This window comes from Micropterus salmoides, unplaced genomic scaffold, assembly GCF_014851395.1.
Source record: "Micropterus salmoides isolate LMB-PRFRI ecotype aquatic unplaced genomic scaffold, ASM1485139v1 Ms_hic_scaffold_3, whole genome shotgun sequence".
Lineage (NCBI taxonomy): Eukaryota > Metazoa > Chordata > Actinopteri > Centrarchiformes > Centrarchidae > Micropterus > Micropterus salmoides.
In genome coordinates this window covers 20,642,226-20,668,141 of record NW_024042261.1, presented here as the reverse complement: position 1 = coordinate 20,668,141, position 25,916 = coordinate 20,642,226, and the positions used below count along the sequence as shown (strand labels likewise).

Below are 25,916 nucleotides of genomic sequence, written 5' to 3'. Positions count from 1 at the left end.
TGAGACTTTCAGGCCTGATATGATTTATGAAGTCAAGAGTCATCTGGGCAGCAGGATAAAATCCCCAGTGTTACAAAGTATGACAAAGTGGAAACTGGGAATGTGATGTATAAATCTACACGTTACATGTAATTCATGACAAAAATGTAAGTGTAGACAATAACGAGCAGATAACGTATTGTATGTGCATCTAAATTATGACGCAAACTTATTAGTTGGTAATTTAACAAAACAATATGCAAGACACACCAGCTGGTGGACACATGCCTTAAAATCAGTTTTATATTTACACTTATTTTGACATGTGAACGCAACTTTAACTTAAAATTCAAATTAAAACAGGAGAAGCCTCAGATGATTTTCCAAGTCAGATTCTGTTGGGATTTCAATCCTGTTATCCAGAACACATCCCGGGGAGGTCAGAATCACAACTAACTACAACAGATCTGAGTGGAAATATGACTCAAAACAGGCCTGAGAGATGTAAATGTCATACTTGGTTGACTTCTATCCTGCATTTGAAAAGTGTTGCAGTCTTTCCCGAGAACTACCATCCATACACAAAACATATGGCGCCTCATTTACGCTTCATGTGGGCTGTATCTCATAAGTTTTTGCCAAAACTGATTGTATAGGTGTAAGATTTTACCATTTAATAAAAAAAATATAAAACTCTATGAAAGTGGTGTTTTTCATTTTTATTGGCATTGCTATAACTATACCTTTTATACACATAAATTTTACATGAAAGTACACCAGATCTCACTGCATTTGTTCAATGGTAACTCTCAAGAACTGTAACAAGGACTGTTCTTGATCATTTTCATCAGAAATTGACATAATGTTTTTGCACAATTCTAGAGGATGAAGTTTCTTTTCTTTGAAAAAATAACTTTAACACTTGTTGACAGAAGCATTATCGATGGGGTAGTCATTCTGGATCTCCTGCTTTGCTTGATTAGTACTGTGGCAGATAATGTCCTGGAATGTTAGTCAGAAAAAGTCAGCCCAGTCACACAAAATGTTGATAATTTCTGGGGCTTTCTTACATCTGGCAATTGGTCCTGTCTGCTCAGGGAATCATTTGCAGTTAAAAGTAAAGTGAAATGTGAAACAAGCAAACATTTTCATGCATGCCAGGACCTTTTCTCAACTTTTTTATTCAGGTTGTGCTACAGCTAATGCACCAAATCCTGCAAATGTAGCTAAATGTGGACAAAGCTGGGCAGTAACAATTAAGCCTTCCCATGCAGAGCAGTGCTTTTTCCTTTCTTTCTCAGAATTATAATTTTAATTAGTTAATAATTTTGCCAGAATCTGAGATAACTCAATATTTTTCAGCTTTGCTGCTCTGAAATAACATTAAACCATCTCTTGTCCACATTATTTTCTCTTCTCTAGTCTCAGAGAATCTGTGTTCAATGTGCCCTCTCAGGCTAAAAATCAATTCAGCTCAAGCTTCATGAAAAAACATGAGAATCCGTCTTTACTTTGGCCGAACATAACACAGTCGCTGGCTGGCTCAGACTAAGAATGAACATTTGCCTGTCTTTGAGCATTGTTTTCTTGTTTTCAGTGCTTTGTGTTAACAATCCATGCCTGGGGCAGTGGCTAGGAGTCCCAGGTATACTCTGATGCACCTGTTTTTCCTCCGGCATCAAAGGCTATTTCCATAACATAACGCGTGTCTATGTGTGTGCACATAAAAGGCATCAAATTAATCTTAAAGAATTTAAAACTCGTTTGAGTTGAATAGTTAAAAAAGTACATGCTGTGTGTGTGTGTACATTGAGGAGATGGCTACTTGTCTGTTGGGACAGCAGATGGCCAGGACTCGCCCTCTAGGCTCTCTCCTCTCACTGGCCTGCTTGGCAGGGAATCTGTCATGTTAAAGCTGGTCTCCTACAAAAACTTGAACTGCATGCAGAATACACAGTAACATGTATTAGGTGCTGTAGCCATGGAGCTAGGCTTAATATACCAGCTAACAGTGTTAGACAGTTTTTTAATATATACTTAATATTCTGGCATGAAAATTGTCAAGTTTAAAAGGTTTAATATTTGTACAAAATAAATGACTTTAAGTTGTTTCAGTTTAGAAAATATTTGTTTTACTGCTGGCCTTTGAAAACTGCTATTGGTAAAAGTGGTACCTTTAAACCTTTAGTATCTAAGAAAACCTGAGCTAAACACAGTATGCTTGTTCATTTTGTCTGTCTGCCAACATCAAGTGACCGTTTAGAGGCAGCACAGAGTGAACCAATAATATCTCCAGTACTTTCAGGTATTTCAAAATAGATCCAAACATGTTTCTGCACAGCTGTGGCTTCGTCTGTCAAAGTCTGACAGCAGATGTCTGGCAAAACCAAAGGTGGCTCTTACTGTGCTTTGGTGCACACTGAAAATGGATTTAGCTCAACAAACTCCACTGTATGAGATGTGACAGGAAGTAAATGTGCGAGTCGCATCGATCTCAGGACGATGACGGTTGAATCTCCTGATGTGTGCTGAAAGATAGTGTAAAATTAAACTCATGAAAGGAGATGCAAGTAGCTAGTGTGTGGACTGGTATGTCTATCTTTGTGAGGACCAAATTGAATTTTAGGTATTGAGAATATTCTGGGGATATTTTGGCTGGTTCTCACTTCTCCAAAGGGCTGTTTAACGTCTTAAGGCTTAGTTTTAGCATATAATAATAATAATGCCTTATTAGAATCTGGGTTTCATTTCCATAGCTGAATTACTCTGAACTCATGGATATCAATGGATATTTACAACAGGCAGTGTGGGTATTAATGCCAACAATTTGGCTGAATTTTTTCTTCCAAATAAGTTAGATTAAGTGTGTTTATCTCATTGTGTTAGATATATCTCAGCGTTTATGCGAGTGAGAAAGAGTCCTAAGGCATGGCACTTATGCATTACAGGCAACTGAAATATGTACCTGTTTCGTCCGCTTTGCTGTTGAACTCAACAAAGCAGCGAATAATTCTTAGTAAAAGCTAATTATTCCTGTAGGGAAAACTGCGGCCACATGTTCATTCAACGTTCTGTAAACATGGCCGTGGAAATACTTAATCTGAACCTTCTACACTTTATAAAAATAGACCTTGGCCACCAGCACTACAGATATTTGTTGATTTCATCCCAAACATTTTCCAGTGTTGTGATAGTGACTTTTGGATTAGCTTGGAAACCTGTCCAAACAAAACACTCAATACTAAAACTAAGAGCATACATACACAATGCAACAAGAAATCTTATACGCAAAATCTCGATACTTAATCTCACAAGCTAACATGTAAAATTGCGGTAGGTTAAGTGAGCCGTCAGAGTGTCTGTGGTCATCTGCGCTGTAGTATTGTAGTATTGTGCTATGTGGAATGACAGCAGAAACTCAAGTGGATCCTCTCAGTACTATGTCTTCTCCGGCGTTAGCTTGTTGGTGGAGAAGAGAATGACGAGGATGAAGTGTAGATTCAGGCCAGCCCTCGCTGCTCGCTTGTCAACTGCATTTAGGTTTGCTCCTCCATTAGAGGCACAGCACTTAAACCTAAAATCAAATCCATAGTGACATGCAGCTCCAGTGGAAATGTTGTAACCAAATCCCAGGGAGTTTGTCGTGCCTTCGTGAGTTTCGAGACAGATGGTGAGGGCTCGCACAGAGGTTTTGTGTCCTCTTTTTTCAAACAATCCACAGTAGTTCAACCTGATTCTTTTGCCACTGTTGCATTTTTTTGTGTTGCGCTGTGACAGAACTCTGTCTTGATTTGTGTGACATTGTCTCAGTTCCACGCTTGGCCCTCTCTGATGCCACTCCGTGCCTGGCTTACAGATCCAATCACAGAAACATGACACCAGAAAATAGACCATTATTCTGTGGCACTGACCTTCCACAGAGGGATATTTGACAGTGTGGGGAGCTGCTGCACAGACTGAAACTTCAGCACAATTAAATCCTTCCATATCTGAGTGTTTTTAACGTCAATAAGCATGTAGAACTAACAGAATTACTGTAAAAATGGTAGTCTTTACATTAGGTGATTTGATCAAAGCGTAATAAAGATTATACCAATAAGTAAACATCTCAACATGCACATATGTGAAAGACCGCTGTATAAACGAAAACACTAACTGTATGACACAGGTTTATATAAAAAAGGTAAATTTCTGTTATAAATGACTCTGTGAACACATATAACTGCCTCTGAATCCTGTCGTCACCTTCTAATCAACATGTTCCTACTATTATTAGAGTGTCACTCCATTATTAGGCACAGAAACCACCTTAGAATATCATATAATCCCCAGATCAGCTATGAACCAGGGCTTGGGTACAATATATACACATGTGTGGTTGATCACTGACACACCTGGCAGTTATAGGTACAGGTGCTGTTAGGTGCGGCAAGTTATCTCATAACTGATACTATGTTTAGGCACATATATCAGGTGGAAGTGTATATATAGACGAAGACGAGCAGCAGGAGGTTAAGCACGATGCCGATGACTCCTAGCACAGCCAGGAATCTCTCCTCTGGTGTGCTCAGGTATGGACACGTTAGGTCCATGTAAAACTTTTTCAGTGATGCTACTAACTACAGAAACGGATATTTAGCAATGCGTGCAGGTGAGCGTCTGCACATCGGTATCAGTGTTTGATTCAAGGAGATTGAAAGGTGCTCAGGAGTAGCCTAACGGATCCTTTGTTGACAAGTCACTTGGCAATTGTGGTCCCTTTTAATAGTTTTAGCGGAGTGCCACTAGTGTGCCTCTTTTGTCACACCATTTAGTAAAATTTAACTGGCAGTGATAGTATCTTAAATGTCACAAAGGTGCTGGATTGTTGAAACACAGAAACCACACACTTTTATATGGCATGTGACAAGGTGGGAGATGCAGCACAGTCTAATATGACCACCATCAGATCAAAGACACTTAAGAGCTCAGCTCACAGGAATGCTATGCCCCAGTCATGGATCAATGTGAACATATCACCTAACAAACTGTCAGCAGTTGGCAAGCTATTATGCAAAATTGTCTTGAAGAATGGGAGGATGCGATTTAAAGGGGACGTCCAACTGTTGCTCCTTCTCTGTGATTGGCGGCAGTTTTTAGTTCACAGAGAGCTGAATAATCAATCAGTACATGAATACTTAAAGAGGGAGGTGGCAGTGTGGAAAAAAGTTGTGGATCTGCGCCAATGTCCCTCGTTCAAGTCCTGCAGACAAGCTTAGGTGACAGACGTGTAGATGTAGACAAATATGACCACTAAAAGATTGAGGATGGTCCCAATGATGCCCAGCACGGCTAGAATTCGCTCCTCGCGGTCATTCGTGGAGTCTTCCTCTCTCGCGTGAGCGCTGCAGACATAGCGGCTGCCGGGGACCATGGTTACCATCACAGAACCCCACCCCCACAGGGCGCGATGCCTGGATATGGAGACAGTGATAGGTCAGAGGCAAAGTGGGAGACGGGAGGGGGGAATTAAAGAGAGGAGAGAGGCACATGGAAGCAGAGAGAAACAAGTTAATCATTTCTGACGTAGATGAAAAGTAGATGAAAATTGTCCCTCTCTACCCAGACACATCTTTTTAGTTACAAACGTTTTCCTGCATGTATTTGGGCATTACATATTAATCACAGAACTATACAAGTTAAAAGTCAGTGGAGAAAGAAATTAAATTTTGACTTTTTAGATTAATATTTTAGAATATTTCTTCTTCTGTTTTGTCTTCCATTTTCCTCATTCTTCAACTTTCTATCCACATTTCCTCCCTTCTTTGCATATATCTTTTTTTTTTCGCTCTTTTCCTCCTCTCAACTCTTTTCACTACTTCTTCCTCTTCCTTGCCTCGTCTTTTCTCACTTTGACATAAGACAGCATCCTACACAATGACACCCTGCAGTGTTATGAAGGAATTGCTGATGTGTTGTGTGCAGACCTTCTTCACGTTCACCTTCCTTCTTCAGTCACCTTTTCTCCTACTCTAAGATTTCTTGCACCATGCTCTTGTGTAATACTTTGTAATTCTCCTCTTTAACTTCCCCTTATTCCTTCTCAACTAACTCTGATAAATGCTTTTTTTTATCATGTGAACATCAATCCAATTAAAAGTAATTGGCACAGTATTTCACAAAATTAAAGCTGTGTGTGTTAAAATTCTTTATAGTCCTTAGTCTCCCTCTTCTTTCTGTCATTTTGTTTACCCTCTGCTTTGTCATTAACCATTAGTGCAGATGTGGGATCAATGGTGTCTGTTAAAAATGAATGAGGTTGGGTGCTGATGAGGGAATTATCTGCAGTCCTCTGAGACTGTATGGGAGCACAGAGAGAAGGGGAGACGAGGACACAGAAAGTGTGTATGTGTGTGTGTGTGTGTGACAATAGGTCCTGGGCTTTACAGGATGTGAGGAGATTTTCACTACACTAAAATGTCCACAATTAGATCCGCTCATTTTGTCAATAATTCTCATCAGTTCAACAAAAGCACAGAGAAACATAGTTAATTCAAAATACAGTTTTATAAAGCATTGTTATGGACAATCTCAACCTCTCAATCATCACAACTTACTGATATCAAAGACTCTAGATAACTCTTTGTTGTCCACATACTAAAGATGTGAACACAAAAAGATGCATTCTCCAAAGTTTCTCTTCTCTTGCCTCCAGAATAAATCCAGAATTGTAACCCTAACCCTCAAGGTAAGGGGCATCAGTGCGCACGTGTAGGCGTAGCGTGTATGTGTGTGTGAGTATGAAGAGGAACTTGCTGTAGACAGGGAACGTCTCCGCACCTCGCGGGACGTTCGGATCATTTATCACCGTTGATGAACCACACAAAGAATATTACATAATTTTAAAACAGCACGAAAATAGACCCACGAGGAACCGCGAAGTGCATGCAGCTGTCGGCCACATGGCATGCACGCAAAACTCTACACAAGGCCGGTGAATAGCAGGCCAGCAGAGAGAAAAGGGTCAAAAATAAGTAGGAAATATATAGGGTAAATAGCTCTACAACTTGTCAAGATTAAAGCAGAGTTTCCGTGTGTTACCCCCCATGCCCTCGCAATTCTGATTGGACTATGTAAATCCTTAGTTGGGGACAGCCCTACTGGGTATACATTTCAACATCCAGCAGCTGTTCTTGCAGCCTAGGGGTGCGTGCGTGCATGCGTGCGTGCATGCGTGCGTGCGTGCGTGCATGCGTATATAGAGTAAGGACAGGGACATAGCACTCTTTTGATGCAGCTTAGGCATTCAACAGTGTAACGTGATTATTTCCAACCCAATTAGGGGGAATGCATGGGACATGTCAAAACCGATGCTCAAAACTCAGGGCCATAAAGCACACAGAGGATCCCAAAAAAAGAAAAAAAAACAAAGAGTAGCAAAGAGTAAAGGAAAGTATAATGGATAAAGGAGATTAAAAATTAGAGGTCATTTGCTATTACACTAACACAGATTACCTGTCCAAGTGTTGACTATAACAGGTAATCTTGTTAGAAGGTTTTTCCCATAATATTAAATCAGCATGATTTAATACAGCATTTTACCTACACACTGTAAATAAAACTGTGCATGTGAGAAAAGAGCTGGCCGCTTTTTAGAGTGTCTCCCACTTTATCCAGCTAAACCATCACATGAAACTGAAACCCTTGCCTTTAGTGTGATGCAAAAGCTGCAAAACAGTCCATAAAATCAGGTTGAGCTACGTCACATACTGTATGTAGTACTGTATGTTACATAGAAACACTTTTATAAGGTTGTATCAGATGTCAGACTGTTGGCTTTTTAAGCAGTGTGCCGTGTCTTTTTGAAATGTGTTGTCTTTTACTACAAGTTTGGGCCGCTGAACCAAATGTACCATTAATGTGTTTGATGCTTGTAGCACCGCAAAACAATGATATTTTGTATTTTCTTACATTTGCAAATGTTTTTTTTATTTTATAGTGATTCGACATTTTGTTGTTGTTGCATTAGAGTACCATAACTGTAAAACTTTGCATGAAACAAAGTGTGCAAACAACGGTCAGATAATTTCCACTCCTAAGTGGGTTGTAGCCTCACCTGAACTTTGATAATGTACCCCAAGTTTTATCTACTTTCCTTTACTCAAGTTCAACTGCTGTGTCTCTTTCTTATCTCTTCTACTACCGTATTCTACTTGTTTGAGCCAACACCAGAGTTCATGCACCGTTTGTTTTTTCTTATTGTTCAGTTCCTGCATGTGTGTCGAATTCTGTGACTTCCTCCAAGCATTTACAGGATTTACTTTTAAATATGTTTGTTACAGTACACGTCTATGTGTGGATGTGTGAATGTGTATAGAGGGGGAGAGAGTCGGCACTAGACGTGCACGTCTCAATCAGATGTGATTGATGATGTGTGCCTTGTGATAATTGATGTAATTTTTTAACCTTATCTGTTAAATATCTAACGTAAAACATTAGAATATAGTTTTTATCTGTCATTGTGATGTGTTTCCCATATCTCGGCTGTTGTCGCTGGTAGAAGCAGTTAGTGGCATTTCAATCTGAGGGATTAGTTAAAAAAGTTTTTATTTAGAAATCTGTGCTCCTAATTATGACCTCCCTAATGTGTTCATCTTTTTTTCACGCAAAGAAGACATTATTTTAGGAAAACGTGTAAATAAAGTATAACGGTGAAAATTGGAGGCAGCTCGTTGCAAAAGCTGCACATGCCAAATATTATTCTATACTTATTTTCAACCAAACAATTAGCGCTGTGCAGTGCAAGGGAAGAGTAGCACTGAGGAATTCCCCAAAGACTTCCCCACTGAATGAGAAATGCAAGGCAGTCTGCCCCATGAAACTCATGCATAATATTTATTATAATTGGTGCAGATAGCTGCTCTGCCTATTTCACTGTCAAATTAATTTATGTAGGGTGTGATATAAATTCCCTACGGATGGTCCATCTGCAGTGCAGTGTGCATTGCTGTGGGAGTCTGAGTCTGAGAGGTTACATCGTGATTCAATACCAAGGTAATCTCACGGAAATATCTATAATAGATATACCAGCCTGATAGATACATACTTTAAATTACAGCAGATTGCTTAAGTGGAGAAAGACACTAATTAAGTAAAATAACATCTTTAAAGATTTTGCTTTAGAACATTTCATTTGGGTGTTGGTTGGATGTGAACAGTGACGTTTGTGACCACTAATCTGTGCAGACATAACCAGGAGGTTTAATGTTCTTTAAGGACTATTATATCCTGCATTACACAGGTAGTGCTTCCCATGATTCTGTGTAATGCTCTCAACAAGCTTTGTAAACAAAATTTTTAATTTTAGGTTGGCAATGCTATACGTTTATATATCCATCGTCAACCGCTTATCCTGTGTACAGGGTCGCGGGGGGCTGGAGCCAATCCCAGCTGACATCAGGCGAAAGGCCTGGACAGGTCACCAGTCCATCGCAGGGCCACACATAGACAAACAACCAGTCACACTCACACCTAAGGACAATTTAGGGTCACCAATCAACCTTGGCCGCATGTCTTTGGACGGTGGAAGGAAGCTGGAGCACCTGGAGAGAACCCACGCAGACTCCACACAGAAAGGTTTGAACCCACGACCTTCTTGCTGTAAGGCAATAGTGCTAACCACTGTACCACCCGCCCTTACATTTATAGATATATATTTAAAATAATAACAATATACAATGATATTGAGGTCTTGGATTTTAAAACATTGAGGGTAAAAGCGTGTGAGACCAATAAGGTTTTCAGTCTGGATTTAAAAACTGCAAGGTATGGTGCATTTCTAAAACCGCCAGGCAGTTTGTTCCAGCGCTCTACTGCATAATGACTTTCTACTTGTTTTGATTTGGCCCTAGGCACCACTAGAAGTCCACTCCCCTGTGATCTAAGAGGGTTATATTGATCAAGCATATCAGTCATGTATATGGCCAGCTCCATGTACAGATTTATAAATAAGTAATACAACTTTAAAATCAATTCTGTGGCTTACTGGCAACCGGTGTGGAGGTTTTAGAACTGGGGCAATGTGGGCTGTCCTTTTGGATTTGGTCAGAACTCTTGCGGCTAAATTTTCAATGGGTTGCAGGTGCCTGATGGTCTTTTCAGGACAACCTGTCAGAAGTCCACTGCACTAGTCGATTTAGCAAGAAATTAAAAAGCATGAATGAATTTTTCCATATATAGTTTTCTCATAAGGTCCCCAGGGAGGAAGAAAGTCTGTTGAGGGTGAAGTTTTATTTTATCAGACACAATAATTGCAGTTTCATTAAGAGAATGATTTGTTTTCCAACAGTATTGCAAAGACTGGACAAAATTACACTCTTTTAATGGTCATGTTGGGATTGGTTAAATAGCAGGAATGCAGATTTGTGGAGGACTGATAAAAATATTTTTGCCTGTGGCCATCACATGGTATTTTACATTACTTAATTACTGCTGCTTTTAACCTCTATGTGCCTTCAGGGAGAGATCACATGGAACATTAATGAGCTCAAATATATAAAAAGGCAGATAGAGGACAAGCAAAGAGACAGACAGTTAAACACAGCGTAGAAGACAGAAACACAGACAGACCGAGAAATAGGCAGCCAAATACAGACATTGTTAGAGGCGTGTGTTAGCAAATCGTCAACTTATAAAACGCATTGTCCCGTTACAAATACTGTAGTAAGAGATACAGTAATGAACATAAACCTAAGAGATAAATAAGAGCTAGAAGAAGGTAGGATTTTGAAAATGGAACGAGATTGCTGGCAATACAGGATAGGGGAAAAGATGGAGAAAGATTTGTGTGTATGTGTATATGTGTGTGTGTGCGTGTGTGCGTCCGTGCGTACGTGCATACGTACGTTAAATAGCGGCAACCTTTCCTTGCAAGATGCTCCAATAGTCTCGCTCTGATCTTAGCAAGAGGTAGACCAGACTGTCTCCACATTCTGTAATTACACATACCTACCGCGTTACACACACACATTTCATTTCATGTGTACTCTAATTTCCTACTTCATTCATTTTGTAATAGATAAGTATACCATTTAAACATTTCTCTCACATGTGCTTCCATGGCACGTTTTTCTCTACATCTACATGCACTCACTCAGAGTCTGTCTCTAATCAGTCACCTGTTCACTGGTTTCCACTTATTATTTTATATTCACCATTCTTTATGTCAGTGCTGTGCATCCTATGTCATATTGTGTATACTGTATACTATATATTTTTTCCAGCATCCTTTGCACTATGTTCCATCACACTGTGTACATGTGTACATGTATGTGTACCTGTATATCAAATCCACCTTCAACATGTACATAATGAGAATAATAATTTACTCTTGCATCCTTTGCACTCAGATCACTGCACTATTTGTCAATATGTCTATATTGTTTTGTTCATAGTGTGTATGTTAGTGTTGTCTATACTGTAGTTTGTGTGTGATTATTATTTTATTATTGTGTTATGGTATTTTTGTACGAGTAAGCACATCGTGAGCAATGTACAATCCTCGTATGTGTACACATACCTGGAAATGAAGCGGATTCTGATTCTGATTCTGATTATTTTTGAACAGGAGTGAATATACAATAGAAATACTACATATACACAAGTGTGAACCTAGTTTACCCACTGCTGCAGTGTGGGTAGAGTACATCCAATAGTGAATGTCCTCAAAGTTTTCACTTGAACTGACTGGCACTGACTGCAATGCTGTTAATGAGCAAGTGACAATGCATGAAGAGTTTTGTCTTCTGTATCATGTTAGCAGGCCATACATTCACATTGGATTCAGGGAACATTAGTTTTACTCTAACATCACAAAATTCTCTGTATACTGTATATGCCCACTTACCAAGCAAAAGGCCTCAAGGTGACATTTAATCCATAGATGTATGACTGTTAACTTTGCATTGCTGTGGAATGATTTAACATTAGATATTCAGTTTAAATTGTGTTGTTACATCTGGATGTGAAAAGGTTGAGTCACATTGCATCAGCTCTGTGTGTTGTCTACCCAGCAATCGTAGTCAAGCGCAGAAGTCTTGGTAGATTTCATAACAGCAAATTCCATAGCAATGAATTTCATTGTGTTTCCCACAGCCACCAGCGCATCACCTGTGCCACATGGCTGGCAGCTGTTAGCCATCACCGAGCCAGCAAAAATAGAACGTTGGAATGAGTGTTTTACCGCTCATCCTCTTCCCAACATGTCCTTTCAGTAACGTGATAAACTTAATCTGTTTTAGGGTGCCCTGGGGGCCTAAGGGTTTAAGATGCTGACCATGTAATCGCAATATTCCAGGTTCAGCTGGAGGCCTTTGTCATTCCAATGCTCTCTCCCCTCATTTCCTGTCAGCTCACTGTCTAAAATTCTTCTTAATACTAACAAGTAAAGGTAATCTATCCCACATGTCTGTCTGTCTGTCCTTATTATCTGTATGATTACTTAGTCATGCAAATAATCACTGGCTGCCACTGACTCTTCACACATCAACATAACCAAAAATGTTGATCCGCTGTAGAGTGAAAGCTAGATAACGTGACGGTAAAGCTTGTTAAGCTGTGTAACCTGGTTTCATAATGAGGAAATATGATCTTTTAAACTCCAGCCATGTATTTGATTATTGGCAGGCAAGACAAAATACCAATAATGTCAAATGCAATTTAAACAAATTGAGTTTAAATTGTACTATCAGCTGTACATCCAGTAGTGATCAGAGAAAGAATGAATAGCAGGAATTGATTGGAGTCATTGATTGATAGTGTTATCGACTCCACAGAAAGTCTCAATCAATATTCTTACAGCTTTGGTGTTTGCTACAATACAAACACTGTTCAGTCTTTGCAGAGATCAATGACACACACACACACACACACACACACACACACACACACACATAAGCACATAAAGAGGGCTTGTGTGGGCCACGACTAAGCTGAAAAGACCAGTTATTTGTTGCTAAAAGATATCTCTTCACACGGTTAGCAAAAAAGCTGAGGTTTACTGTCATGTTGTAACGCTTACATGTAAGAACATACACGCTTTACTTTTGCAAAGTCTCTTATTTCTGTACCTCTTTCTCTCTGTCTGTCACACGCACACACACACACACACACACTGAGCTGATGCACAGAGGGATGGTGTGGGAACCAGATCCGTATGACACTAGAACGTTCCACAGCCTCGTTACGAGCTCGGCTGGCCAGCGCTACTGGAATACGAGGCCAGCGGCCATGAAGCGACTGTCACATCTCCTCAACCACAGCTGTGCTTCCTTCATGCATGTGTGTTTTTTATAGTGTGTAGTGTATGTGTGCCTGTGTGTGAGGAGGAACTGGAGACGGAAAGAGAGAATGAGTGTGCGTACTGGAAGACAGAATGACTCCATATAATGTGCCGCATTCATGACAGAAAGATAGGAGAGAAAGTGTGTGAGTGTGAAGGAGAAAGTGTGGGAGAAAGACCATAGTCTGTGTGTTTGGTTCTGTTTGCTTGGCTCACAGATTCTAGAAATGCACTCTTCTTTTTTGCTGAATAAACTAGATCCGTCTATGATGCTTTGAGAGGTCCTCAGCTCTCTTGCAAAACAACAAGAAAGTGTATGAAGCTGCTATAATGTTAAATACATTTCTCATACAACCACAAGAAAAATTTGCCTGACAGCAAATTCCCATCAAGTGAAAGCCTTCCACCCTGCCATCCAGAGGCAATAATGCTCGTATATCATCTCTGATTTCAGCTTCGGACTTCACATTTCATGCAACCACAACCTCTTTTGTAGTTTTTGGTGTTTTTGGAGAAAGTTAACACATTTAATTATGTTAACAAGCTATACGCCACGGTTACATTATCAGTAAAGCTGTGTTTCTCTGGTCATTAAATCTTCTGATGTAGCTGATATTATGCATATCATGTGAATTAGCAACCACCCGTTGATGTTGGTACATGACTACAAAGAAAGTTGAATATGGAAACAGAGATAAATACTTTGTTGTTGTTTTTTTTATCAGATTGTTGATTGCTGCATTCAGGGCTGTGACACACATTAGTATAACAAATTAGTGTATATTTTGTTGAAACATGTACTTTAGGCAGCCTCTAAGGTTAAATGTGCCTTGGGGTATGAGGTATACATTCAGGTGCCTGGATGACATGTGACCCACTGGGCACGGTGTCATGTGACCTTCATTAAATTGTGTGAATCAGTGGACCAACATATCATGTGGATCACATGACCTGCATTCAGCAATGTGATCTTAATACTCCTGAACTCTGAGTCCTCTAATTGACCTTTCACCTTTGCCCTGGGCCAACCTCCTGAGGTAATATGATGCTCACTGGTGGATATACTGTGCAGTGTACATGCACAGACACTGGCTATGAAAGTGTACCATACATGTAGAAACGTGTACTCACCACACATTGCACCAGGGGCGCAGCCTAAAGCTCCTTTCCTTCCCCTCTTTATCCGAGCATGTTGTCAGTTTGTTCTTCTCCTCCGTATTGCTGGTTTCTTTCTCCTCCCTCCCCTCCTCTTCCTCGCCCTCCCTGTTCCCGCTCTCACTACTGCTGTTCAGGTCCAGCTCTGTCACTGGTGGGGAGAATCCAGGCAACACACACTCAGACACACACACACACACACACACACACACACACACACACACACACACACACAAACACAAACACACACTGCTCTGGGCGATGCTTTGAAAATACACTCAGACACTCAGCTGGGTTCAAAGCTTGGCGCACCCACACACACACCTCTACACCCACACCCACACAAGCATACTGTACATACAAACACAGCCGAGCTCCTCGACAGTCCTTACTCCCCCACACAGCCACACACACACATAAACATGCAGCTGGTCTATCCGCAGCTGAATGGAGACGACGTTTTGTCAACCTGCGTTATTGTCGTGATGTTTTGAGGAATCTGTGATTCAGGTCAAACTGAAGGAAGTCTCTATCTTAATTTCTTGATGACATCAAGTTGGAGAATCACCCATGATGGCTTGTTAAGTCATGGAGACGAAATTGAAGTATACATCCTGCTTCCACTCAAAGGATCCTGCACATCAAAACATTTCCACACTTATATTTCCTCAAGCCATAACAGCAAATCCCCAGTGGCCAAATCTCTGTGAGGAGGACATTTTCAGAGCTAGCTGGAACATTTCCAATTAGTTCAGGACAAAATAAATATAGGCGACATGTCTGAATGCTTCAGAAGTGTTTAGCTTTTCTCATCTGGCAGTGATGTGCCCCCAGAGTGGTTGTCAAAGCAGGTACAGCATGCCAGTCCAAAATAGAAACGTGTATTCATCAGCCAGGGCTGGTTCTTGTTCTCGTAGAAAAGAAGAAATTGTTCCAGTCTTGTGGTTTCAGTGATCTCTCAAATGTTAAGTTTCTTCTTCCTTGATGTTCCCACACATGATGAAGATCCCGTTCTTCTCTCTGTAGTTATTCCACTGTCCCCGAGAAATTGCACAAGCTGGCCAAAAAAAAAGAAAAAACCTCCAGGATTCTCTGCTAATTTGTATCTCTTGTCTCAATCTGCAACATTTCAGTGTAACACCCCTTGGCTGTCATCTGACGCACTTAACAGGTTGTCTATTTCTGTGTAATTTCCCTTAGAATAAAAAAATCTGCTGTGTTTCTTCTTCTTCTTCCTTCTGTTTCCCCCTTCTGTGGTGCAAGGAGCCAGCTCTTTCCAGAGTGGCCTGTCAGCATCAATATTTAACAAGAACCTCTTGCTGTGTTGCTGTCACAGTTAAAGTTTCCATGTCCCTGTCGTTGTGCGTTGGATGACATGTTCTCTGGTCTGCAGAGTTGTCTGTTCGGTTCTCTTACTGTCCTCTTTAGCTCTTGCTATCCGCTTGGATGTTGAGTTTAGCTCTGATGTAGCCTGATTTTTTCCTTACCTCTATGTTCCCTTTTTTTGGGGGGGGGGGTTCTGCCTCTCTACCAGTTTCTATTTTCCCTGTCTCTTCTATTTTCCCTGTCTCTTCTGTGGTCAACCTTCATGAAGCTTATTCTCCCATATGCAAACCTCAGTCATGCCCAAACCCTGTGGCAAGACACAGTCACTCAGGACTTTCTCCCATGTAGATGCTGAAGTACTTTTTCATTAAGGCTGTCCTTCTGTCTTTCACTGTTTTCTGTCCACTGTCCACCCGGCAGCAAACCTTCATTCAACCTTCAACCTCTTCACGCGTTCCTCTCCCTCTAGCAAGCTGATTCACTTGGCCTATATCTCACTCACCGCCTGCCAGTGTGGCTTCTTCTGTCCTCATCCTGTCCTTTCTCTGTCTAATGACTGCTCAATTCTGTTCAGGTCCTCTATTTTTCCCTACAACTCTCTCATTGTTCCTCTTTCTCCCTCTACCTCTCCTCTTGAATACAGAATACACAGTATTCTAGCTGCTGTGCTCTGAGTCATACTGTTCTCTCCTCCCTTTTCCTTCCAGAAGCAAATTTTTCTTTGTTTTTTGGTCTCCTCTCTCTCTAACACATTAGGATCCATTCAGCCTTCCTCTACACCAAAATGACGCCTCAGCATCCTGCTGACACAGATGGAGAGACAGCCTGTGGATAGACAGTCAAGCAGAGAGAGAAAAGAGAAAGAGAGAGATACACTTTCTCTCACTAGAGACAGGAGTCTGCCTTTAAAAGCATCCCTGTTTCGCTCTGTGTTCTTGCAGCTGCTAATAGTCTCTTAGCTTGATTACAGGTGGTTTCTCCTCTCCTCTTCTGACAGGAGCCGTGTCTTTTCACTCGCTGTGGTCAGTGATGGAAGGCTGGTCCTTCTTTTCCTCTCTCTATCCCCTGATACTGCATGTTCACAGAGATGTTTGTCAGAGCCTGGGAAACAAAAATCAAAATGAAAGCTAAAGCAGTGGTAAATGTTTCCTGAAATCACACAAGTACAGCAGAGAGACACTCTGAGAGGGACAGAGAAGAACTGGAGAAGAAGGATGTGTGGAGTTGAATTGAATTGAAAAAAAAAGAGAGAGATGCCTCAGGATCTGTGGAAGTGACAGCAGAGGAGATATGGAGGGGGAGAGAGATGAGGCAGGGAGGTGGAGGAGGGTGAAGAGGTGGGTAGGAGGTTGTGGAGGAAAGCGTGTGTGGGTGGAATGGAGAGATGATTGTAAGATGGTAAGATGGAGAAGGGGTGAAGCAAGAGGAGGAGCTTGCCATCTGAGGGACAGGAATGCAAGAATGGATGTATGGAGGGATGAGTGGATAGAGGTAGAGAAAGATGGACATCTGCATGGATTTATGGATGGATGAATGTTGTGACAGCTTGACTGCTCTTCTGTGACATCCAGGACATCTTTGATGCAGCTGTCATGGAAGCAAAGGCCTCTCTCAGTCTCTAATTAATCAAAACTGTTATATAATATATTACAATATTATTTATGATATTATAATATATCGCATGAATATTTTATAATGAGCTTATAGCTGTTTGATATTTTACCTGTAAGGGAATCCTGTCGTGCACTGCTCCTCCTCTCTCTGCTAATTTCTACCTCTCTCATCGATTCTCTCCATCCCTCTGTCTGCTCCTGCAGCCTCAGTCTGTGCTATCACTAAAATGCAGCATCCCTCCTCCTCCTCCTCTCTCTGTCTCTCCCACAGTGTTTCCCTCATTTCCCTCCCTCCCTCTCCACCCGTTTGCTCCCGTTCTCTCTACATTTGTCCTTCTCTGCCTCTGCCTCCCACTCTCTTCCTCCATCTCCATTCCTCCTTTTATTTCCCCTACCACCACCAACCTCACCCCACCCAACCTTCTGTCTCCCCCAATATTCCATCACTACCTCTCCACCTCCCCTCTCTCTCTCTCTTGCTCTCTCGCTGTCCTTGCCTTGCTTTTTTCGCCCTTTCCTCACTAAGAGAAGCTTCGAGAACAGTGGACAGGCTCTGGGAATGGAAAGCTCTCAGGACATGTGAACACCATTCATAACCCTACCACATAAATAATGCACACATTCATATTTTCTCATATGCATGCACATGTGGAAAAAACACACACACACACACACACACACACACAGACACTCTCCATCTGTCTTTCTCTCCATCTGGCTGACAAAAACAAAAACACATCCTGCTGAAAAATGAGCATACAACGGGGCTTTTGTTATGTATGCATACCTGAGCAACATTCACAGTGCAGCCACTCACACTAAAACACAATACACTAAAGGCATCAATAATGACGGGGTTTTTTTCAGACCACAAGTGCAAATTGATGAAAGATTGGACAGAGAAAATATGTTGTGCATGTTCATGTGACTGCAGCCATGCACAAACATATGCAAACACACACAGTGCACACGCTGGGTAAAAAACGTTCTCATATGAAATTAAGTTCAACTAACAGCGACCGATAGGTTGACCAAGTAAATGAAACATCAACCCCATTAAGTTTGTGTAACCAGAGAAAGAAGAACAGAAAGAGTGTGTGTCTCAAAATGCGAATTTTGTATCTGTGTGCATATATATGTCCGGATGTCTCTGTTGATACATATTAAACATTTGTGCATACATGTGACCAAGCGGGAACCTCTGGATCTGAAAAGTGAGGCCAGTGTGGAAGTGTCCTAAACCTGGACTGCACTGGTTGCAAAAAGAAGTCAGATTGTATGGAAGTATATGACAAAATTACCCTAACAAAATGACTTCTCAGTTGAATTGTTACCTCAGTAAACACTTCCCTCATGAGTTTATGATCTCAATTGTTAGTTTCATGTCTTCTTCAACACAGCATGATGTTCATTTTGTAAATGATGGTCCCATTTAGAGTAAAATAGACAATAAAGCAGGGTATGCTTTAGGGAGTGGCTATCACGTGATCAGTCACTATCACGGCAACCTGTCAGGCATATCAATGCATATCGCTCCCCATTCTCCACCCTCTCATCCAAATATGGTCACTTTTGGTTAAAAAACAACAAGATGGCGACAACCAAACTCAAGGCTTTAAAACGGTAGTTCAAAACCAATTGGTGGCATCATGATGGCTTTAATACAGTCACATCGTCCTTTGTGTGTGTGTGTGTGTGTGTGTGTGTGTGTGTGTGTGTGTGTGTGTGTAGCTTCTTAGAGCTGTCCTTTTAGCCTCTAGCATCACCCAGTGCCACCATCTGTGCGGCCAGCCAGATGGGAAGGCAGTGCACGAACTGTGTCTGTGTGTGTGAAAGTGAGAGTGAGTGGGAGGAGACATTTTTTTGGGTGAACTAATTAAACATCATCATTAGTTATGCTGCTTATTGTTTTGTAGAAATTAAATTTCTGCAATGTTTTCCTTTAATTGCAATGAAGACTCATCCAGGTCACAGGACAAGGCTTAGTCTTGAATAGGTCGCAATTTCCAAACAGCCCACTCTAGTTGTCTCTGATTTATTGCTTCTGGGTACATTTAAATGTGATGTCATAAAAAAACCCTGTATTTTTAAATTGTATATAGGATTTTATTTGACCATTTGGCTCACTATTAGCCTGTTTAGCTAGCTGCTAAATGAAAAATGCAATGAGATGACTTTTGTTATGAATTGGCGCTTTATAAATAAAACTGAATTGAATTGAACTAATTAAGCTACACAGATTTACAGAGGAGCATGCAGACAAATCTGATCTTGTTATTTAGGAGGCCAAGCACATGGGGTGATGAGACCCTTTTGATTTTTTAGTCTTTGTTTCTTCATTTTTTATTTGTCTTTCTTTTCATACTACAGCCTGGCAGGCCATTTGACCAAAAACTGGCGTTAAATAGAGACCAGTCAGAGACCCATGGTTCCACATTTTGGGGTCAATAAAATAATCCCTCTCATGACACCATCAATTCTGTAAATCTTAAATCAATTTCTGTATGAACAAGCTTGTTTTTCAGAGCCCACTGTGGTAAGTTCAGCAAATATATTGTAGTCTAGTCATGATTCATCCAAATAACTGCCAGTATCGGATGTTTGGTGCATCTATAAATATGATTAATTCTTCAACAGGATATTGATAGTCCCAAGTGTTTGCCCACATACAATGCAGGACTAATTCTCATGACTAATAACCACTGATTTAAAGTCATAGGTAAGCATTTTCAGTGCAAAACATGAACTTTCAATTGAGAACGTATGTGTTATTTATAGTGGCTGACGAGTGGCTCATGAGTCACATTGAAAAACAGCTGAATAGGCTTATGACTTTCTTACATTTTGAGTGAACAGTTTTAACATTTGTACAGTTCTGTCAAGAACATTTACACCGTGCGTTGCTGACCATTTTACTATGACAAAGTTGGCAGTGAGCCATATCTCAGCAATGCTGTCTCCAATCAGTTAAACATTCTCAATGGTTTGATAAGTGCTTCTTTAGCTTTGCCTATGGAATTGTTGCTTGTTTTGTGTATTGTGTTTTTTTACACAAAAACACCCAGTGAGGAGACAAGAGGGAGAGAGGCAGTCGCACTGTAGCACTAGTAACACCTTTTGACGGTCCACTGTTGATTCTGTATGAAGCTGACTGTCAAGAAGATTAGTCTTAACAGATAAATAAACTGTCATGGCAATGCCCACTCAGTCTCCATCTCACGTCCCTTACAGTGAAACATCTGTCTCTCTAGTCTCTGTTGCAACATCATCCATTTAGGGTCTGAATGCTGAATGCATTTCCGTGCCAAATATGTCACATCAAGTCAACATGACTGCACTTTTTACTTGAAAGGCTCCTCCGAATGTGACAGAGGAATACATGTTCTGTCTGTACTAGAGCTGCAATGATTAATCGAATAATTGATTAGTTCTCAACTATTAAATTAATTGTCAACTATGTTATGTTGTTAATCAATTAATTGGTTTTCTTAAAGAATTTTTTTTTTCGCTTCCAGCTCTTAAATGTAAATATTTTCTGGATTCTTTACTCCTCTATGACAGTAAACTGAATATCTATTGGTTGTGGACAAAACAAGACATTTGAGGATGTCATTTTTGATTTTTTTATAGACAACTAATTGATTAATCGAGAAAATAATTGACAGATTACTAGACAATGAAAATAATCATAAAATAAATTCTGCTTGACAGCTGATTCCATTATTTTTTTCCAAATCCCACATAGTCATTATCCATTATATCCCTGACTGACCACCCAGGATATTGTGTTTGTCTTTCTAAGAGGTTTCATTTGTATCAAAGATCTGGCCTGAAAACATTAGAGTGAACATTAATTCAGCCAATCAATGGCAGAAAAGCATTTCAATTTCTGGCCAATATATTCTCTTAAAAGACTAACTGTTCTTCAACACGTTAAATGTGCCATAACAGATTTTTTTGGCCACTTGGGCGCAGCAAAAACAAGTTGTGAACACAACATTGACATATCACCATCTATTAAGTTATGTCTAACTTATTGACAAACAGCCTGATGACACACGCAGCAGTTATTGCAAAACACAATCATTCATTTAGAGTCCTGTTTCTGTCCACCTGATAAACGTCACTCTCTTTAGCTGTTTTGGTCTCTACCAACTCCTTATGGTGACTCTTTAGCTGCTAAAATGATTTACTATGTTCACCAACTAGTCGCTAACTGTGTCCTTAAAATAAGTTGACTTTCAGTGCCTCCCAAAATGACATACATGACCCTTTTCCCTAAACAACATATATGACTGTTGGAAACTAACAGTCCATCGACAAGCTTACCAGATCTTAAGTCACATGACATTAAACAAATGGTTAACATTGTGAAAGGGTTGCAGTTTGGTTAGGTTTAGGGAACAAAACTATACTTGATTAGATTTAGGAAAACATTGTGGTTTGGATTAAAATAAATATGTAAAGTAAGTCACCTAAATCACGTGACATAAGTATGTAACGCTCTTTAACTTAAAACATATTAAAGTAAACACTGACTTAGTCTCAAACTCTGGTTTCTTGTGTTAAAGTCCTGAGTTTCTTGTGTTAAAGTCCTGAGTTTGATCCTTCCATTATCCCCATCCACCTCCTTATGCTGACTTTGTTGCTCTTTATTCTACACAACCTGACTTCCTCCTTTTCTACTGTCATATGGCCACTAGTGGTCGCGGACAGTGAGGACAGGCTGGTGCGTTGTTTGGTGCTGAGCAGATAGTGTATAGTGGGTTTTTAGAGCTATTTTTTTGAAAACAGTTGCCTGCTGCAGCCAAATACAACACTATGAGAGTACTGAGAGTGAACCAAAACAGTATTTATAGCCACTTTAAATGTATGGAAGTACTTTCATATTGGACGATTCCACACAATTTACATTCAGTGCTTTCAGTGACAGTGTAGAGAGTAATGTGCAGAAAGGGTGTGGAGGTTGCGAGGGGTGCCAGTGTGCTACATCTGGCAATTAACCCATCCATGGTGCTGGGTGTGGTTAGAGGTGAAACAGACTTGAGACCATCAACCAGAGAAGGTAGTGAAAGACTGCTTTTTAGACTGATTAAGTTACTCTTTAACTACAATCTTGTCTAAGATTTTTAGTTCCTTAACCTTGACCACAATTTTATTTGCCATAACCGTATTCATTTACTAAGAGAGAGAATTTAAAAAATGCAACATACTGAACATAATTGGGGATGTAATATTGGTGTTCTTGTCTGGTGTTAGTTTTGCAATATGGTACTTACTTTGAAATGAGATTATAGAAAGGAGTGATGTAATGATGAAAAAAACATTTTAAAAGGTAAATAAGTAGAGATGTTTTAAAGTAGGTAATGCGTTTAATATCTACATGACATTATGAAGTTATGCCACAGGGATTGTTTGTTCCTAGTTTTATGATGTTAGCCATGTTTATTGGCATAAATGTTCCCACATGTCAGGCAGTGATTAGAAACCTCACGCACAAATGTTTGCACTGTACATATTAGATAAACTGCAGGAGAAGAGCTGAATTGACGCAGTGGTTAATCCTACTAAATACTTTAAAGATGTGGCAACTCTAGACTCTAGTCCATTTGATGTGATGAACATTGTATGTTTTATTTGGAAAGACAGACAGAGACAGACAGATCATGAGGAAAATTCTGACACATGCATATCTGGCAGCTGACAGACACAGACGCAGGAGAGCAGCGGGAACATACTTTTTTTGCTCATTCCAAGATTTGCTGCGTCATTACCCTGATCAGACCTTAGCTGCTCTCTTTTCCTTCATCTGTCTGCCAAATTTTCCTTAACTCTTTGCTCTTCCTCATTTCACAAAGCCAAACCTGCTTTTATTAAAAAAAAGTATGACTTTAAACAGCAGAACAGAGTAACACAAGGAGAAGAAAGAAGGAGAGAGTGATTAAGACAGAAATAAGAGACAGAATGAGAGAGGGAGAGCTAAATTAGGAAGCAAAGACAAGACACCGGGGGGAGGATCTGTGCGTGCATGTGTGTCCGTACTCATGCATGCATACCGTGTGCATGCTTGCATTTTGTGTGTGCATCTTTGCAAAACCATTGTAAAACCCCAGGCTACTTAATTCAAGTTTTCTGGTTCAGTCCTCTCCCTCTCTTCTCCCTCTTACTTTCATTCAGTTTTAGCATCATTTGGGATGTAATGAACTTATAGATACAGCTAAAACAATATAGATTAACAACATGTAAAAATTGAACAGCTTCTATTATGTAATCACAAACAAAGTTCACAAAATAATCCTAAACAACAACCAATTTGTATGTTTGTGATTTCAATTTACATAACATATCAAGCCAATAAAAAGGATACATAACAGACATACAATGTTAGCTAACACTTTACAATAAGGGACACAACATTTTGAGTAGTTTACCAGGGAACAAACGAGGAACAAAGGAGGAACTAACCAAATGAATGAGCCATTAGTTTTGCAAATATTTCTTAGGTGTCTTAATTGATGTAAAAGGGAAAGGTAAGACAGGTCTTGCTTAGAGTAATTTAACTGATCCCATAAGTGTTTGACATTATAGCTTTATGTATTTCTCACATGTACTTGTCCTTATCAGGAAGACAACAATAGCCTGATTAATTAGAGACAGTAGCTCAGGCGTCAGGCGAGCAGATATCAGTGTTCTCTGGGAATCTTACAAGGTTGAGTCTTACAAGAATGTTTACAAGAACTCACTCACTCCACAGATCAGAGTACAACTCATGGATAGTGATAGATTCTAATATGACAAAGCATTGGAGTCAAAACATCAGATAGATAGTTGTTCTAGGTGAAAGGTGACCTAATAGAGAAACATACAGGCACTAGGGAGAAGACAGAAACATAAAAGGGACCACAAGATGTTCTCCTTCAGATTTGGTGTTGGCATTTGAAGTGTTCACGTTTCATGCTGGCATTGTATCTCCTCAGCCGGGCTCAATAAACCATGCTATGTTAAGTCTTCATCAGTCTCTGAAACTTCTTCACACCTGACAGCTGGCTCACAATAATTCTTCAACAGTTAGTTAATGAGTAACCCTAATAAAATTAGCTAAGTAGTGATTAATTAGTTAATTAGGTAACAAGTAAAGAACGAATCAGGAACAACTTCATTATTGATGAATCATTAATAAATACTTCTCTAATAATTCTTAATGGGGGACTACACAGCAGATAAGGATGAATTACTAGAGAACAGACTGGGGCTATATTAATTAATCCTTTGCTAATGATTAGTTCATGAATATCTGTAAATCAATCATACTGACAACTTTCTTCATAAGTTGTTCTTGATTATATCTGAATCAGCCGGTGAATGGCACGAACCTATTAACTCATTCATTACTATTTACTTAGTTACTGTTTATGTGAACCCCACATAAAGTGATACATAATATTGAGCTGTTACTAGGTAGTCCCTTATTACTTTATCATTATTTTACGATGATTTACTCCATTTGTGTCCCGTCAAGTAGAGTTGTGAATTATAATTTCACTTTCTTTCTTTCTTCTTTTTCCAACATTGATATTCCAAATATCGTATTTATTCTAGTAGCAGAAGTGTTTCACTGTAGATAAATAGTACACCCTATTCATTCCTTTTCACTCCTCTGGGATATTCATCGTCTTAATCAGACATAGATCCAATTAGATATAATTAATGTCACAGTTAGATTTTCTGTAGGCAAAGATTATTGTCACCGTACGATGTGTACTTTCATTTACTGCTCCTGCTCGCTCTCTGCATTCTTGTCTTAAATATTACAGTTTGACTCTTTAATTAATAGTCAATATTGTAATCCTGACAGAAATTCAATTCAAGCTAAAGTCAAAGCTGTAATGAGAGGATCCTGCATACACACATGCAATTTAAAGCTTATTTATCAGACCAGCAAAAACATGTTGTACATGTGCATGTCCAAATGTATATAGACCGATGCACGCATACGTTTTTCCCTATAAATCTGGGTCAACAGCAGAGCAGAACACTAGACTGCATATGCAGCTTTAATAAACTGCACGGGGTTATGGCTCTCCCTAGTGTTGATGTTTGGGACAGCAGGATGTTCTGTAATGAAGTGCTCTCTTGCAGATGGGTGTGGGTGCATACTATATGTAGCCTAATCAATATATTTCAATGAGTTTGAGTCTGGTGTGATTTACCAAACTGCTCAGGTGTTAGAGCATGTATGAATAATTCACTTTGCATCTAAAGCTCCTTCCCCAGGCCATTAATTTGTGTTATCTCTGCCAGGCATAAGCCTGGATCATGGTTAGTTAGCTGTGCAGCTAACTCTAGTGGTCCTATTAGCTGACTGAGTCCGGAATGAGCACCAGATCCAGAGCCTGGCTCAGCAGCCTCCCAGTTAACCAGGACAAAACACAGCTTCTGAGACTGACGGAGGCCACTTTGAGGACAGGGACTACAGTACCAAGGTGATTTACAGTGGCTCCAACTAGAACTCTGACTTCTGGGAC

General features: G+C 40.0%; 1 long non-coding RNA gene across 1 annotated transcript; it reads right to left on the bottom strand.

The window, feature by feature from the left end:
- Positions 1-683: 683 nt before the first annotated feature.
- Positions 684-16,003, bottom strand: LOC119882320. Its single transcript, XR_005440493.1, has 2 exons — positions 14,429-16,003; positions 684-5,432 (listed from the first exon to the last, which is right to left on the bottom strand). It is a non-coding gene; the product is annotated as an uncharacterized LOC119882320 (long non-coding RNA).
- Between the last annotated feature and the right edge of the window lie 9,913 nt (positions 16,004-25,916).